The sequence below is a fragment of the Monodon monoceros genome, unplaced genomic scaffold (assembly GCF_005190385.1).
Source record: "Monodon monoceros isolate NGI ecotype Baffin Bay Population unplaced genomic scaffold, NGI_Narwhal_1 Super_Scaffold_22, whole genome shotgun sequence".
Classification (NCBI taxonomy): Eukaryota; Metazoa; Chordata; class Mammalia; order Artiodactyla; family Monodontidae; genus Monodon; species Monodon monoceros.
In genome coordinates this window covers 84,179,244-84,193,617 of record NW_021703779.1, presented here as the reverse complement: position 1 = coordinate 84,193,617, position 14,374 = coordinate 84,179,244, and positions in this window count along the sequence as shown.

Here is a 14,374-nt window from a genome sequence, read left to right as displayed (position 1 = left end):
ACTCTCCTGGATCCATTTGTGTTAGGGTCCTCTGAGAAGACACTAAGATGGGATTAGATGTACACTAGTTTTATTGGGGGAAATGCTTTGAAGGGTCAAGGGGAAGGAGCTGGATAAGAAAATGAGAGAGCTTTCAGATCTTGATGTAGATCAGACACTTGTGAAGGAGAGAAGAAAAGAAAGAGATTGGGTAGAAAAACTGCAGCACAGTTCAAAACCGTTTTGGCCAGGCATATAAGGAGTCCTGGAGTTAACGTTACCCAATGGAAGGGTCCTGCATCTCTCAGTAATGGGTCTCTATTTGTACCCTTGCCATGCTTTCATTGGTTGGGACTAGCCCATGGGAAGAGTGACTTCCATGTAAACATGGCAATGGATCCAGTGGGGCAACACCTGGGGCCATCAGTTAGTTTGGCTCTATAAAGCAGGAGATCTGTGACAGAAATAAAAGCCTCACCATCTGGGTTAACATAAACTGTGAAAGTTTTCTAAATGTTTTAGATATTACTGCTTCATAAAGCAATTTATGTTTGATGGGCCCTTTGTTTGTTTGTATTAACCATCCCTAAACTTTAGTTTCCTCTTTAATTTCATTGCATTTACATGTGTCTTTTTTCAGTTTGAGAGTATAAATACAGCATTACCCTAATTTGAAAGTTTCATTTTGTGTTTTTCAAGGAAAGATTTAGGTAATACAATGTTTGGAGGACTCAAGCAGTTTCTGCCCTTAACCTGGCCAGTCTCCTTATAAAATTGACAGATTCCTGGGTACCTAAGCAGCCTAAGTGAGACAGTAGAGATGACTCAATTTATCTCCTTTCCATAATAAAAAAGCAACACAGAGTTTGTGTCCAATTGCTGGTAGGTCGGTTTTGTCATTTTCACATCATTGTGGTATCCACCTACACTTGCTTAGATGAATAGCTAAGTGCTGATGATGCAACTCTGATGGCGTTTTACTTTATGAAAGGCAAAAAATACCAGCATATGGTTCCCATGGGAACCTCGCCTGTGTCCCTTTGTGCTACTGTAATGATGAGAAAATACCAGGTAAATCAGCAATAATTGCTACTTTAGTTGGATAATACTGAAGGCTGTAGGCACAATGCATGACACAAATATGTTAGTATCCATATTTGGAAGTTGTTTTTAAAGGTCTTGATTCTGATCCATTTATGACCTGAACAGAGCACTGAGGGTATATATATATATATATATATATATATATATATATATATATATATATACTGTAGGCTGATTTGTAGGCTTTGGGCTTTGAAGCTTTACATGCTGTTATAGTACAATGGAGCACAGGCTGGGTTACCTGATTGCTCAAATAATTCTCAGTGATTATATCAGTACTTCCCCAACCCTAGGCACCACATAATATTGTTCTCATATCTTTTAGTGGCTTTTGTTACAACTTGGTTAAGTAGAGCATAAACCAGATGAGATAGGGTGAATTTTTCAAGAGCAGATGTTTCTAGTCAAGATCACTGTCTTTCCAACTCTGGATCCTGATATTTGCAGAACTAATAACCATTTTACATATTGGTAATCTCTGGTAAAGTGAATAAACTCAAATTATGACCAGGTCTAAATGTGAATGCACAGTACACAATTATCAAATGATGTTATCTGAGGGGTACTTAAGTGAAGTTTCCTGGAGTTAAACAGCTGCCTATGTTTATACTGCAACCCAGAATTCTACCACGTTAGAGTTACTTCTCAGGCTTCAGCAGCAATGGTATGGTGTAGGGACACTGGGAAAATGAATTTGAAAGAGATATGTCTTACCACTGGGTGAATATTCTTGTGAGACTTAGCATCCGAAAACTTACCCAACTTGAGGTCATTTAACAGTATCTGATCATTGTTTAAGGGGCTTGGATCTTTCGTTCTTTGAATCCTTAGCTCTGGGAGAATAGATCTGGCAGACCTGGGGATGGGGGGTAGTTTAAAGGCACTTCCATTATGGAGATATTATTTACTGCATTGTCATTACCATATACTAAATGAGCACTAATGAGTTAGCAGGTGTCATTACTATTGCCATCATATACTACATTAAAAATTTTCAGCCCTGGACAACTAATGTATTTTTTAGTTATTACCAGCAGAGAATACTCCAATAGGGAGAAAGCAATTTATCCCATATTATAATAAATTCAGGGTGATACCGCATTTGTGAGTGTGTTTGTTTATTTGTTTGTGTCTTTAAGTATGTTGTATATGTACCACACATTCTATTTTACACCATCTCACTCTGTAGGGCACAACCAAACCTCTCAGAGACTGCAGCCAACAGCCTTCATGAAAATAAGCCATTACCCTCTGTTCTGCATAGTATCTCTGGGTTTTCAAAGTAGATTAATACTGGTTATCTCATTTAATGCTGTCCACAAATCTATGATGTAGGCAAGACTCGACTTTGAATAATTAAAAAAATTGGGGTTCAGAAAGGGTAAATAATTAATATAAGGTCACACAGTTTGTAAGATGTAGATCCGGCACTATAAACCTGGTCTTTTGGTCCTTCTGATATTCTTCTGAGTAGAAGTGAAGTGATCAAGTGAGGTCTTACAGGGGAAAATGCCCCTGGATGTGTGTGTTTCACTATGCGCACCAAAAGTTGTGGGATGGGCTGTGGTAGAAAGAACCAATCTTTACTTGAGATTAAAACCTAATGAAAATCATGTTTATTATATGTCATCATTCAATACTATGATGTTATGAGTTCCCCTTCTCTTGCATTTTCAAAAAAATGTTTTTAATGTCTCAACATCTTTTTCTGGCTTAACTTCATTTGGATTAAAAGAATACAGTAATGATTATATTTACCTGTGAAATTCTTCATTTCTTTAATTTTTATTATCAACCTTACTTGTTTATGATTAAAGGTTCAGGTTCAAATTCCCATAGAGAAATTAGTCTGGGGAGAAGCCATAAATCTAGTCTGAATATACAATTCATCTTTGTTAAGCCTTATAGAAGTTTTATCAGCACTGGTAAAGCAAATTTAGTGACCAAATTAAGAGGGATTTAAAAATATATATAACTTTACTATCTCTCCTTTAATACATTTTGGTTCTCTTAGAATCCATAGTTCTTGAAAGTTGTTAGATTATCAGTTTAGTTAGCATTTCTTGGCTACAGGTAGTAAGATTATTGCAAGACAATGAAAGAGGTGAAGCAGGTGGCAGGTGAGTATTGCATCTACAATTACCTGTAATCCAAACCTCTAACCCTTCCCAACTTAACCACCAAACATTTACTCTGTGCAACTCCTTTTAATTTAGTAATCTTCAAGGCAGCAAGGATTTATGTGATCATCTAATTTGAACCTAGCATTGCAATGAGTTTGGAACATTTCCAAGTATGTTTTCTTTGCAACTCTTATTAGTAGACTCAGTCTTTCATGAGCCCTCCCATAAAGCTGCCTCTCTTCTGCTCTCTCTATAATAGACTGTATTATTTCTCTTTACACTTTGTGACATAATTATTGGTGTAACTTTCATGTGTCTTATTCAATTGTGAGTTTCTTGCAAATAGAGACTATATTTTACTCACCTTTGTAACCTATGATGTAGAACTGTACTGGAGTAATAGTAATAAGAACTTAATTTTTTTTAGTGAATAAATTAAAAGTGGGAAGGTTAGTACTAGGTATCTGTGAACTGAATTGAAAGCCCTTAGTGTTTCTTTGTTTAAATCCTTCACAACTATCAACTTCTGCTGGGATAGATATTATCCTTTCAGAACAGATTCTTACAGATTTTTGTTTTCTATGTGTGTTCAATCTAATTGTTTATATTTATGGGTCTTGTTTCTGTGCTTTGTTTTAGTTAGATTTTAAATATTACATTAATATATTTTATAGGACAGCACAACTACTCAGTTTTAAAATCTCTGAGTTTTAAAATTTTATTTGTGGTGAGTTATATATAAAGGTTAATCTGGGAATGCATTAATGAAAATTTGGCCTTGTTTATCTTCACCAAACTTTGAAAAAAATTTATATTCATAATTTATTTGTATAATACTTTTAAGCAAAATGTTTAATAAAAGGTACATTCTCTGGGAGTCCTTTTCTTTATATTTATCTCCACTATCTTTTTATTAATCTATTTCATATCCTCTTTGTGTTCAATGCAGCTCAGTGGTTATGCCTTCACTGAATAATATTTCATTGGGAAAGATCTACATTTGGGGGGAATAATTGAAGCATTTTACACTTTATTCTTGGAACTAAGTCTTGGCAGGTGAATCTAGTGACTTGTCACTTGTCTCAATTTTTTATCACTTGAGCACACAATAAATGCATAATAATAGGTTTGATGTCGTAGGTATGATTGTGCTCCTGACGTCTCCCTTCAACCGGGTTCCAGGTAAATAGTTTTGCTTTTCCTAAGGAAAATTTTGCTTTATTAACATCTTCAGAATACTAGAATATCCAGAGGAATAGAAAATCAATTGCTAGACATGTCATTTACAAGATTTCAATCATAAAGAAGTTTCCAGTATCCAAATGTTTAATGTAATGGAGAGAGGGTCAATGAAGTCAACAAAAAAGAACCTCAGTGGTTCTAAACAAAACTTTCAAGTGGAGATCCTTTGGTGACCTCTCATCTCTTCTTTCTGTACTGCTCTCCCTCATGATTACCTTTCCACATAATCTATTAAAGCTTCAGCTCTTCCATTTATGAAATATCTACCACATAGAACCAAGAATTAAATAAGATAATACAAAGTTCATTATATACTATTTTATTCTACAAAAATGTAATTGATTACTTATTAATACTAATTAAAACCCCCACTTTCTCAATATATTAGTTAAAGCTAGTTTTCGTAAAGGAAAACAGTCAGATAAATGAAGGTACACTAAGACATAATAACTAATTATAGCTGAATTTACCATATAAGTTGCATATGCGTTACCAAATGAGAGGAATGAATCTCCAGTAGTGGAGATTCAGCTACCTATGAAAAACGCATGAGGGGGGCATGGTGTAAGATATTTTGAGGTAGAGTCTTTCTGGACTTCTGAAATCATAGGTCAGTAGTGGATATCTAGTTTTACTATGAATGAGGCTTTTTGGAAGAACCTGAAGCATTTAGAGGGATCTGTAGGCACTTCTATGTTGTTCAAACATGGATTGCAGATGAAGAGGTGGAGAGTTATGTAGCTGGAAAGGCAGGTAAGATCTTTTGTCACGGATGACCTATTTAATGCTAAGAAGTTTGAATTTTTACCGTGAAAAAAATGGTTAGCTCCTGAAGAAACTTAATCAAGAATATGACATAATAAAATATGTGTTGTTTTGGAGAATGCCTTAAGAGATGTAACAGTAAGCGAGTTAGGATGGGAGTGACTATGGCTGCAGCCTGGAGAATGAATTGGAATGGGAAAAATAGAGGCAAGGATTAATTGGGGGTCCACTGAAAAAATTCAGGGCAGAGATGAGGTGGGCTTAAACTATTTACTAGAAATAAGCAGATGCATCTGAGAAGTCAGGATAAGAAGGACTATAGCCATTTGGAGAACTGAAAGAAATCCAGTAGAGCTGGATAGTTGAGTGCCAAGTGAGTTGTGTTCAGAGAGCAGAGAAGTGCTTAGTTACAAGATCATACAAGGCTATGCAAATTTTATGCTATAGACAATATTTGTGTCATCCCCAAATCTGTATGCTAAAAACTAATTTTAATGTGATTGTATCTGGAGGTGGGGCTTTTGGAAAGTGATTAGGGCATGAGTGTGGAGCCCATATAAATTGGATCAGTGCCCTTATAAAATAGATTCCCGGATTCCCCTGGTGGTGCAGTGGTTAAGAATCCACCTGCCAATACAGGGGACACAGGTTCGAGCCCTGGTCTGGGAAGATCCTACATGCCGCAGAGCAACTAAGCCCGTGTGCCACAACTACTGAGCCTGTGCTCTAGAGCCCATGAGCCACAACTACTGAGCCCACGCGCCTGGAGCCCAAGCTCTGCAACAAGAGAAGCATCCCAATGAGAAGCCCGTGCATGGCAACAAAGCGTAGCCCCGGCTCGCCGCAACTAGAGAAAGCCCGCGCGCAGCAACAAAGACCCAATGCAGCCAAAAATAAATAAATAAATAAATTTATTAAAAATAAATAAATAAAATAAACTAGATTCCAGAGTCTTCACTTGTTCCTTCCACCATGCGAGGACATACCAAAAAGACAGCCATCTATGAACAAGGAAGCAGGCCCTCCCCAGACACCAAATTTGCAGGTTCTTATTATAGGACTTCCTAGTCTCCAGAACTGTCAGAAATAAATTTCTGTTATGTTTATAAGTCTTCCAGTCTATGGAATTTTGTAGTAGCAACCCAAATGGACTAGGACATCGTGTTAAGGAATTTGGATTTAACCCGTGGTCCATGCAAAGCCACTGAAAGATTTTAAGCAGGGGTGTAAAGTGACAGCAGAATTTGGAATGAGTTGAATAAATGTATGGTAAGAGAAAACAGAAACTGAAGTTCCAAAAAGTTCTTTATTTTAAAGAATCACTTTGTTGTGGCCCCCGAATTTTCTAGCAGAGTTGTTTTTTTCCACTTGACATGTCTAAATTGGTGAGGTCCAATGTTCCAATCATGTTCAGATTCTCACAAAAGGGGAAGGTAAGTACATATTTAATTATTGATTTTTATTTATTGCAGAGAAAACAAGAGACATTAGGTATGTTTATCTATAATTTTTTCTTTTGTCTCAAATAACAGTAAAATGGGCTGGCTTGCATTATTAGTATACAGGGGATAAAATGCATATAGAATAATTTTTTATGGTTTAAATCTCCATTGTCTTTTTAACCTTCATTCATTTTCATTTGTTTTTACTTTTTGCTGCCAAAGGAGCTAGAGTCGATACAAAACAAGGGAAGACAACTGGTCTATTCAACCAATTTTTTTCCAATAACGAAAAAGGATTTTAGACAGATATCGCTCATGTAAATGGAGCTGTTGTAGCCAGAGTTTCTCCAACCTGGATGACTCATTTCTCATAATCAATGTTTCCTTGGGGTTAGTGTCTTCCATGCCCCAGCCAGGGCTGATGAGACAGCTGTTACAGTGAACTAGCCTCTTCACCTCCCTGGTGCACCAGACTGGCTTTACATATCATCAAAGCTTCCAGTTTCTTAGATGTTGTGATTCAGATGGCTTGCTGGCAATGATCTTTACCCAGAGTATCTACTTCACTAGCTCTACCTGGGACTTTTCATATTAGCAGTGATAACTTATTGAGGTTCAAATGCCAATGTGATCTCAAAGCATTAAGCCCTTAAATAATTATCAACACTTTATCACAAAATTAGTTTATCCTTTTAAATTCTGGTCTCTAAGGAAATGGAACAAAATGTAAATAAGGTTCAATAGAAAGAGGGAGTCAGGAAGAATTTAAAGAAGTTATTATTGATAGAAAAAGCAAACAGGTGGGACATGGTAGTGCAGGACAAGAGGCAGCAGAAGAGACTGTACATTTGTTTATGGATTCCAAAAGGTGGTAAGTTACTATAGATGGGGATTGGAGAGGCACAATAAACAGGTTTCCACTTTTTAAGCAGTTTTATAGATCATGGTTATGCTATGGAAGTGTGTAATTTTTGATACAGAAAGAAAGGTATCAAAGGAAAGAAATTCCTCCGGGTTAATTATTTTATATGTAATCAGATGTTTTCTGGGGCTGCTTGGGGACTCTCATTTACCATACCCACAGGTCAGTGACACTGTCCAGTGTCACTTAGCTTAGTTTATTTCTACCATTAACCGCTTTTTTCTTTGGCAAAATTGGCCAAGGAGGCAAAGAAAAGGATTATTTAGTTGATCTTCTGCTGTGTTTTGTTTGGTTTTCAGCTTCCTCTCAGAACTTCCCATACAACTCCAGTGCTATCCACTCCCAAGTCTGTAGTCAGACTGTAATGCATTTATAGTTATATAATAGAATGCCCAAAGCCCTTTTTAGTCTCTAATACCGGAAGACACAGTGGTACAGGGATTGAAAGTAAAGGCTTTGGAATCAGATAGGCCTAGGTTAGCATCTTGGCTCTGCAGCTTACTAGCTTCGTAATCTTGACAAGCTATTTAAGCTTTCAGAATCTGCATTTCCCCCATTGTTATGTGAGAATATTAATAGTACCTACCTTTTAAAGTTACTGTGAGAATTAAATGAGATTATATATGTAAAAGTTTTTCACAGTGCTTGGTATATTGTAGTCACTCAATAAGTGTTAGTTATAAGCATGGTATTTACATTACTTATAATTTTAATATCCCTATTGTAAACCAGGCAGCTCTTTTTTTTCCCTCTCTCTCCTCTCTTTTCTCAAAGATAGGATAAAAAGGAGGAGCTCGAGTATGCTTGGAAAGAGGTAGTCTAGGCTTCTACATCACTGTCCTCCACTCCCCCTAGGCCTGAATCCTTAAGAGGAAGCAAGAGCTGGTTTAGTCATTACTATAAATAGATAAATTAGGTCCCATCCTTTTGATTTGTCCTAAACCTACCTCCTTCAGTCTTGGCTGCTCTGTACTGACCCACACAGATACCCACACTCCTGATACTATCGCCATATACCTTATGGCAGAGACTTACCAATTGTAGAAATTGATCCATTGCCAGAACCCTATTCCTCTTTAATGTTATTTTCTCTATCTTCCCCTGTCCAGGGAAAAGTTGCCACTGACAATCACATCTGAGCATTTAAAATCTTACCACCTCTGAGAAGCGATCTGCTATAGTTCTCTCTATAGAGATTTTCTATGAAAGAGAAATACAAAGTAATTTATTTATAACTTCTGAGTGTTCACACTTGTTTCCAATTCTGGTGGGGATATTGTTCCCAGGTTGCATTTTCAAGGGTTCTTTCTTTAAATAGAATAGTTCCAAGACTGGTCTTTCTCTACTGTATTGGACAGGGAAATTTTTTTTGAATACTGTATAGATGGATTTTCCTTCTATCCCTTGTTTGCTCTTTACACTTCCAGGGGTGCTGTGAGGGTTAGTTTATATTTGAAAAGCTCTCTGAGCTCCTTAGATGAAAGATGTCACAGAGAATGAAAATATACAGGAAATAAATAAATCATGCTAATTGGTTGCAACAGATCTCTAAAAATGCCTCAAGACTCTGTTTTTCCAGTCCAGCATAGTGCAATGTTTATCGTATATACACATTTAAGAAATCTCTTTGGAGGGGAGCAAACAAAATTTAGAGTTCTAAAAAGCAATGTACAAAGTCAGAGGGAAATGTCAGGTGAGTCAACCAATAGCCAGGCAAACAGCCATCTTGAGACACACACCCAAAAATTGAATTGTAGTGCAGTAGGAGGCAAATGAGTTTTTTAAATGGGTGTATTTTGAACACAAAAGGAAATACAAGTTTGTATTATTTCTAAGCATAATGTGCCAAACACAGGCTAAGGGCTATAGCTTCAGGGATCTTTATTTGACTATTAGGATGATTAGTAGATGATACGTGAAAGACATGGAGTAGGTAAAATAAAGAGGGTCAAGTGGTTTTAGTCACATTGAACGTTTGAAAGTTTTATTTATGAACTAGTCTTTTGGAATTTGAGCTAAAGGACAGAGCACATGTCTTTCCTCCATGCCCAAGACTGATACTTTTATAATGATGATTTCTTTCAACCATGGTGTTTAAATAAAAATTACAGATATGTGAGTAAAGTTTGTGTTCAACACATTTTTATCCTTGGTTTCCCCCTATACCTTTCCCATGCACTCACTACACTTATTCTATTCTTTGACCATCCTTTGGTAGCCTCCCAAGCCCCAAAACTTTCTTGCCTGTTCCAACCTTTTACACCCATTAAAACTTAGCTGTCCACTGTCATACTCACTTAAGGCCATTATCTTTACTAGATAAACTAATTTGTTTTCCTTTCCAGAGCTTACATTCACACTTGATCTGGGCCCTTCAGTTACTAAAGCCAATAGAGAGAGATAGTTGAAATTGTACCAGGGTCAATAGAGGAGATTTTTTTATTTTGTAGGGTGAGGTAGATGTAGAAGATATTATTAGCAAGTGTCACCTAATATCCTGAAGTTCTCTGGTGGCTCTACATATTATTTACAGTTAGGGCAGCCCTAACTATATGCAAATAACATGTGCACAGATATTATTGGACTAGCCTGATAGAACAGTGAGAGAAATCTTAGTTTGGTCCTCTGGAGGATGGTAGCTATGGCCATAGTTGCAAAATCATTCCAACCCTTGAAAATAAAGGTTTATATAAAATATTTTCTTCAGAATTTGAGTAATACTGGTAAGCTTAAGGTCAGATAGAGGAAATACAGGGAAGAATGAGAAACAATGCTTGTTAGGGAGGTAACTGAGTGGAAAAATGATTTTCCTTACATTGCATAAGAGTCAGCATTTTTTCACTATGATAACAGAATGAGAAAACGCACACAAACACATATATCTGTATTTCAAGAGAGAAGTGAAAGATATTGGGATGTTATAATGACTGTGATTTTGAAGAGATAAGTGGATGAGGAAGATTTTAAAGGAATTTTGTAGTGTGTAAACTTTGGAAATTCTTCTTGGAATTTCCTGACACAGTAAGTATTTTAATAACTTTGAATTATTTCTTGTGTGTTGATTTTTCAATTCTTTATGTGCAACACTGAATAGAAATTGGTCCACATGGTGTGTAAGCTTTATATGGGTTATGCAAAGATATAAACTTGTCTCATAGAATCCAAGGGCAGTGGGATGGGCTGAATCATGTCCCCCACAAGATTCATATGTTTAAATTATAATACTCAGTATATCAGAATGTGACTGCATTTGGAGATAGAGATTTTAAAGAGTTAATTAAGGTTAAATGAGGTAAAAATATTGGCCCTAATACAATATGACTGGTTTCCTTATAAGTAGATGAAATTTGAACACAGACAAACAGGGGAGATCATCTGAATACACAGGGAGAATACGACTATGTACAAGCCAGGGATAGAGCCTCAAAAGAAACCAACCTGTTGACACTTTGATCTCAGACTTCTAGCCTCCAGAACTCTAATAAAATACATTTCTGTTTTTAAAGCCACTGTGGTACTTTGTTATAGTAGCCATAGCAGGCTAATGCAGGTAGAAGCACATCTGGACCTCAAAAAGGGACTAGAATCAGGATATAGAAAGCTGCCATAAACCCAGCGAGTACTGTCTATTGCTTGATTCTCTTTATCTGCTTCATTTTTAACTTATACTTTCCTTGCTTCTATGCCCATGTGGCAAAATATGGTTGCCCTACAACTCTCAAATTTAGAGCCATATGAAAAGATTGACTTGCAATTTCTGAATCCTAGATTTAAATTTCCAGAAGAAAAAAACTGATCAGCTCAGCTTGGCTAGTGTGTCTGCTCCTTGCCAAACAGCAGTAACCCAGTGCAGGGAGAGCAATGGCACATAATGCAAACATGATTGCCAGAGACCACCTCTGTTATTACACTTTCTTGTCACTTCTATCTCCTCCATTGATTCTCTTATTTTATCACAAGTGTTTTAAAAGGGATATTTAAAGATATTTTATGTAGCACTTTAAGTTATTCTGTGTGAAGGGGTATTTTCTGCTCATCTAGTATACTCTATTGCCAGAAACTTATAGATTATGTTTGTAGCATGCGAGGTAAGTACAGTGTTCTGTGCCAGGAAGCATTTCTCTGCACATATAGTCCACCATATTACCAGAAACATAAAATATAGAGTGTAAGACTGTAACATATTAGGATAGATCAATTCCTAGATATATAATATGTATAGTAAAGGCGACATAGGTCCTTAGGTTTTTGGTTGATGGAGTGAAGGAGGCAATAAGAGGAGGACAACAATTTAAGAATACTACCAATAATAAAATGAAGAGCAGAATGATTCCATTGTAAAGTTATATCTATGTCATACATACAGTCTAGGATAAAAGGTGGATAGGTAAACCATTTTAACCATTCAGCAAATGTTTAAATAGATAGCACTCACGATATAGGGGAGGCATTGTATTTTTTCTCTAAATGGAAAGCAAAGTAAACATTTATTTTTAAAATTTCAAGTGAGACATTTGCATAGCACCACCAGCATCTTAATCTTTCAAAAGGCTTTTTATAAGTCATTTCAAGCACTCTAAAATAAAGTTCCTTTTTATAACGTGACTGCTTGGCATTAAAAACAGAGCTGAATGTTGCCCTTCATGGTGCTATATGAAAAAGGAACATGGATTCTCTTTCTTTCTTTACTCTCAACAGCTCTGTGGCTCTTCAAGTAGGAACTGTTTGAAGCTCAGACTGTATAGTTGTGTTTGGCTGTCCTCCTGTTAGACAAACCTTTCCTCCCTTTTCATTATTTTAATTTCAAAGCACACGGGAGTTAGATTTTCAGAACTTCATCTCTCTGTGTGAAGAACCAAACTGCATATTTAACCAGGTTTTTTCCTAAGGGAAGTTAGTCAAGAGTTTTAAATCAAGCAAAAGCAAAACAAAACATCAAAGAAGCACATTAACTATGATTATTGTTTAGTTAATATTATCTTTCCATTTCTTTCCAAGTAAAAGAGTGGCCCAAATCGTACATTGAAATGATACATACGTTTATGTACATCATGTAAATAAACATATGTATATATATATATATATATCATATATGTGTATATATGTACAAATTACTTGAAAATATATATGATATCTGATGGCTGTACATACTGTAGTATATAGCAGCACATGTAAAAATACTTTAGATCTTCGTTTTTTGTTTAATGGAAAAAAACACTGAACAATAATGGTTTCAATTGCAATCAGCCCCATGAGGGTAAAATGAAATTTCTGACCTTCTCTCCAACTACACTGATCATGGGTGTATTTCTCAATTCCTTCTCTTCTGGACTAATCTAAACAAGTTAAAGGTCCTATGAGAATCTTCCAGATTTATATTCTACCTCAATTGTCTGGTGCTAGGTCACCAAAACAGTGAGGAAATGTTAAATAGGAGTGGCTCACTGATGGGTGGATGACACCCTTGGGGCCAAAAAAGAAGCAAGTGCAAATACACTTTGAAATGGAATTTGAAGGCTAACTAAAATTTGGCACTAATTTTTATTGACATTCATTGGTCTTAGCTACATCTATTAGCGAAAGAGACCTTTTGACCTCATGCACAGGAAAATCTGGAGGTAACTGATATTAAAGTACCTTTATGCCTTGAGCACATTGTAAAAGATTAAGTGGAGTCTGAAAACAAGAACTAACCCTCTGAGTTGGAATAAGTGGTCTCTGATGACTAGTAAAGTATTTGTTCTTTGCTTCTTGTTTCATTTTCCAATGTTGTTCCATTTATTCATTTAGTTTTTCATTATTCAAGTCATTCATTCCTACAACAAATAGTTACTGAGGGCCCACTGTGTGCTAGGCATTGTGTTAGACACCAAGAATCCCATGGTCAGCAAGACATATATAGCTACTGCCTTACTTCTTCCTTCCTGACACAATAGCTTCATGGTATAAATCTTAGTTACAGTCAATATCTTTTTGTGGTAAAAGCTAAATCTCTTGTAAAAGGAAAATGTAGCAAGTTTTAAACTTAAAATCTCTTCTCTCTTCCTCTCACTCTAGCTCTTTAACAATATGGTCCAGGTGCCTCTTACTTTCTCCTATAACAGTATGAGCCAATCAAAGGCCATCTCTGGTTATGGACCCATCTCTGAAGTTATCAATTATCAGGGCTAATTCATCAACCCTGAAAGTTCCTACTAAAATGTGACAATTATTTCATAGACACAAGAGGGAAGAAGGCTGTGGGAAGAGATGTATGGGCTATAAATAAAGGGTTTTAAGGTCATTGACAAGGCTAATTTTTCTTTCCATTAGAAAGTATAGCCACAAACTCTTAGGAAACAGGGTATTTAACCAAAGATAGGAAGTCATTAGTATCTACCATCTACACATTTTTGGAGGTGTTACTATAACCACAACATATACAGTGTACTAGTTTCATGAATTTTATTCATTCACTTCACAGATATGAGCTATATATTGAAATTTCAAAAATAAATCATTGCATCTTCTGTATGACTATATCTTACTTAGCTGTCAGAAACAACCCTCTGATATAGATTTTATTACTTTTAAAGATGAGAAGATTGAAGAATAAAGGGGTTATACTCCTTGAAAAATCAACGATCACATAGCAAAATAGATATGATCTAGGACTATAATCCAGGCTACTTGACTCAAGAACTGATTACGTGGCAGGCACTATGTTAGCTGTGGGGATGCAGTAGTGAACTATTCTTTTTGACTAGTGTGGAAGACATACATTTATCAAATACCCTATGAAATATATGTAAAATTAC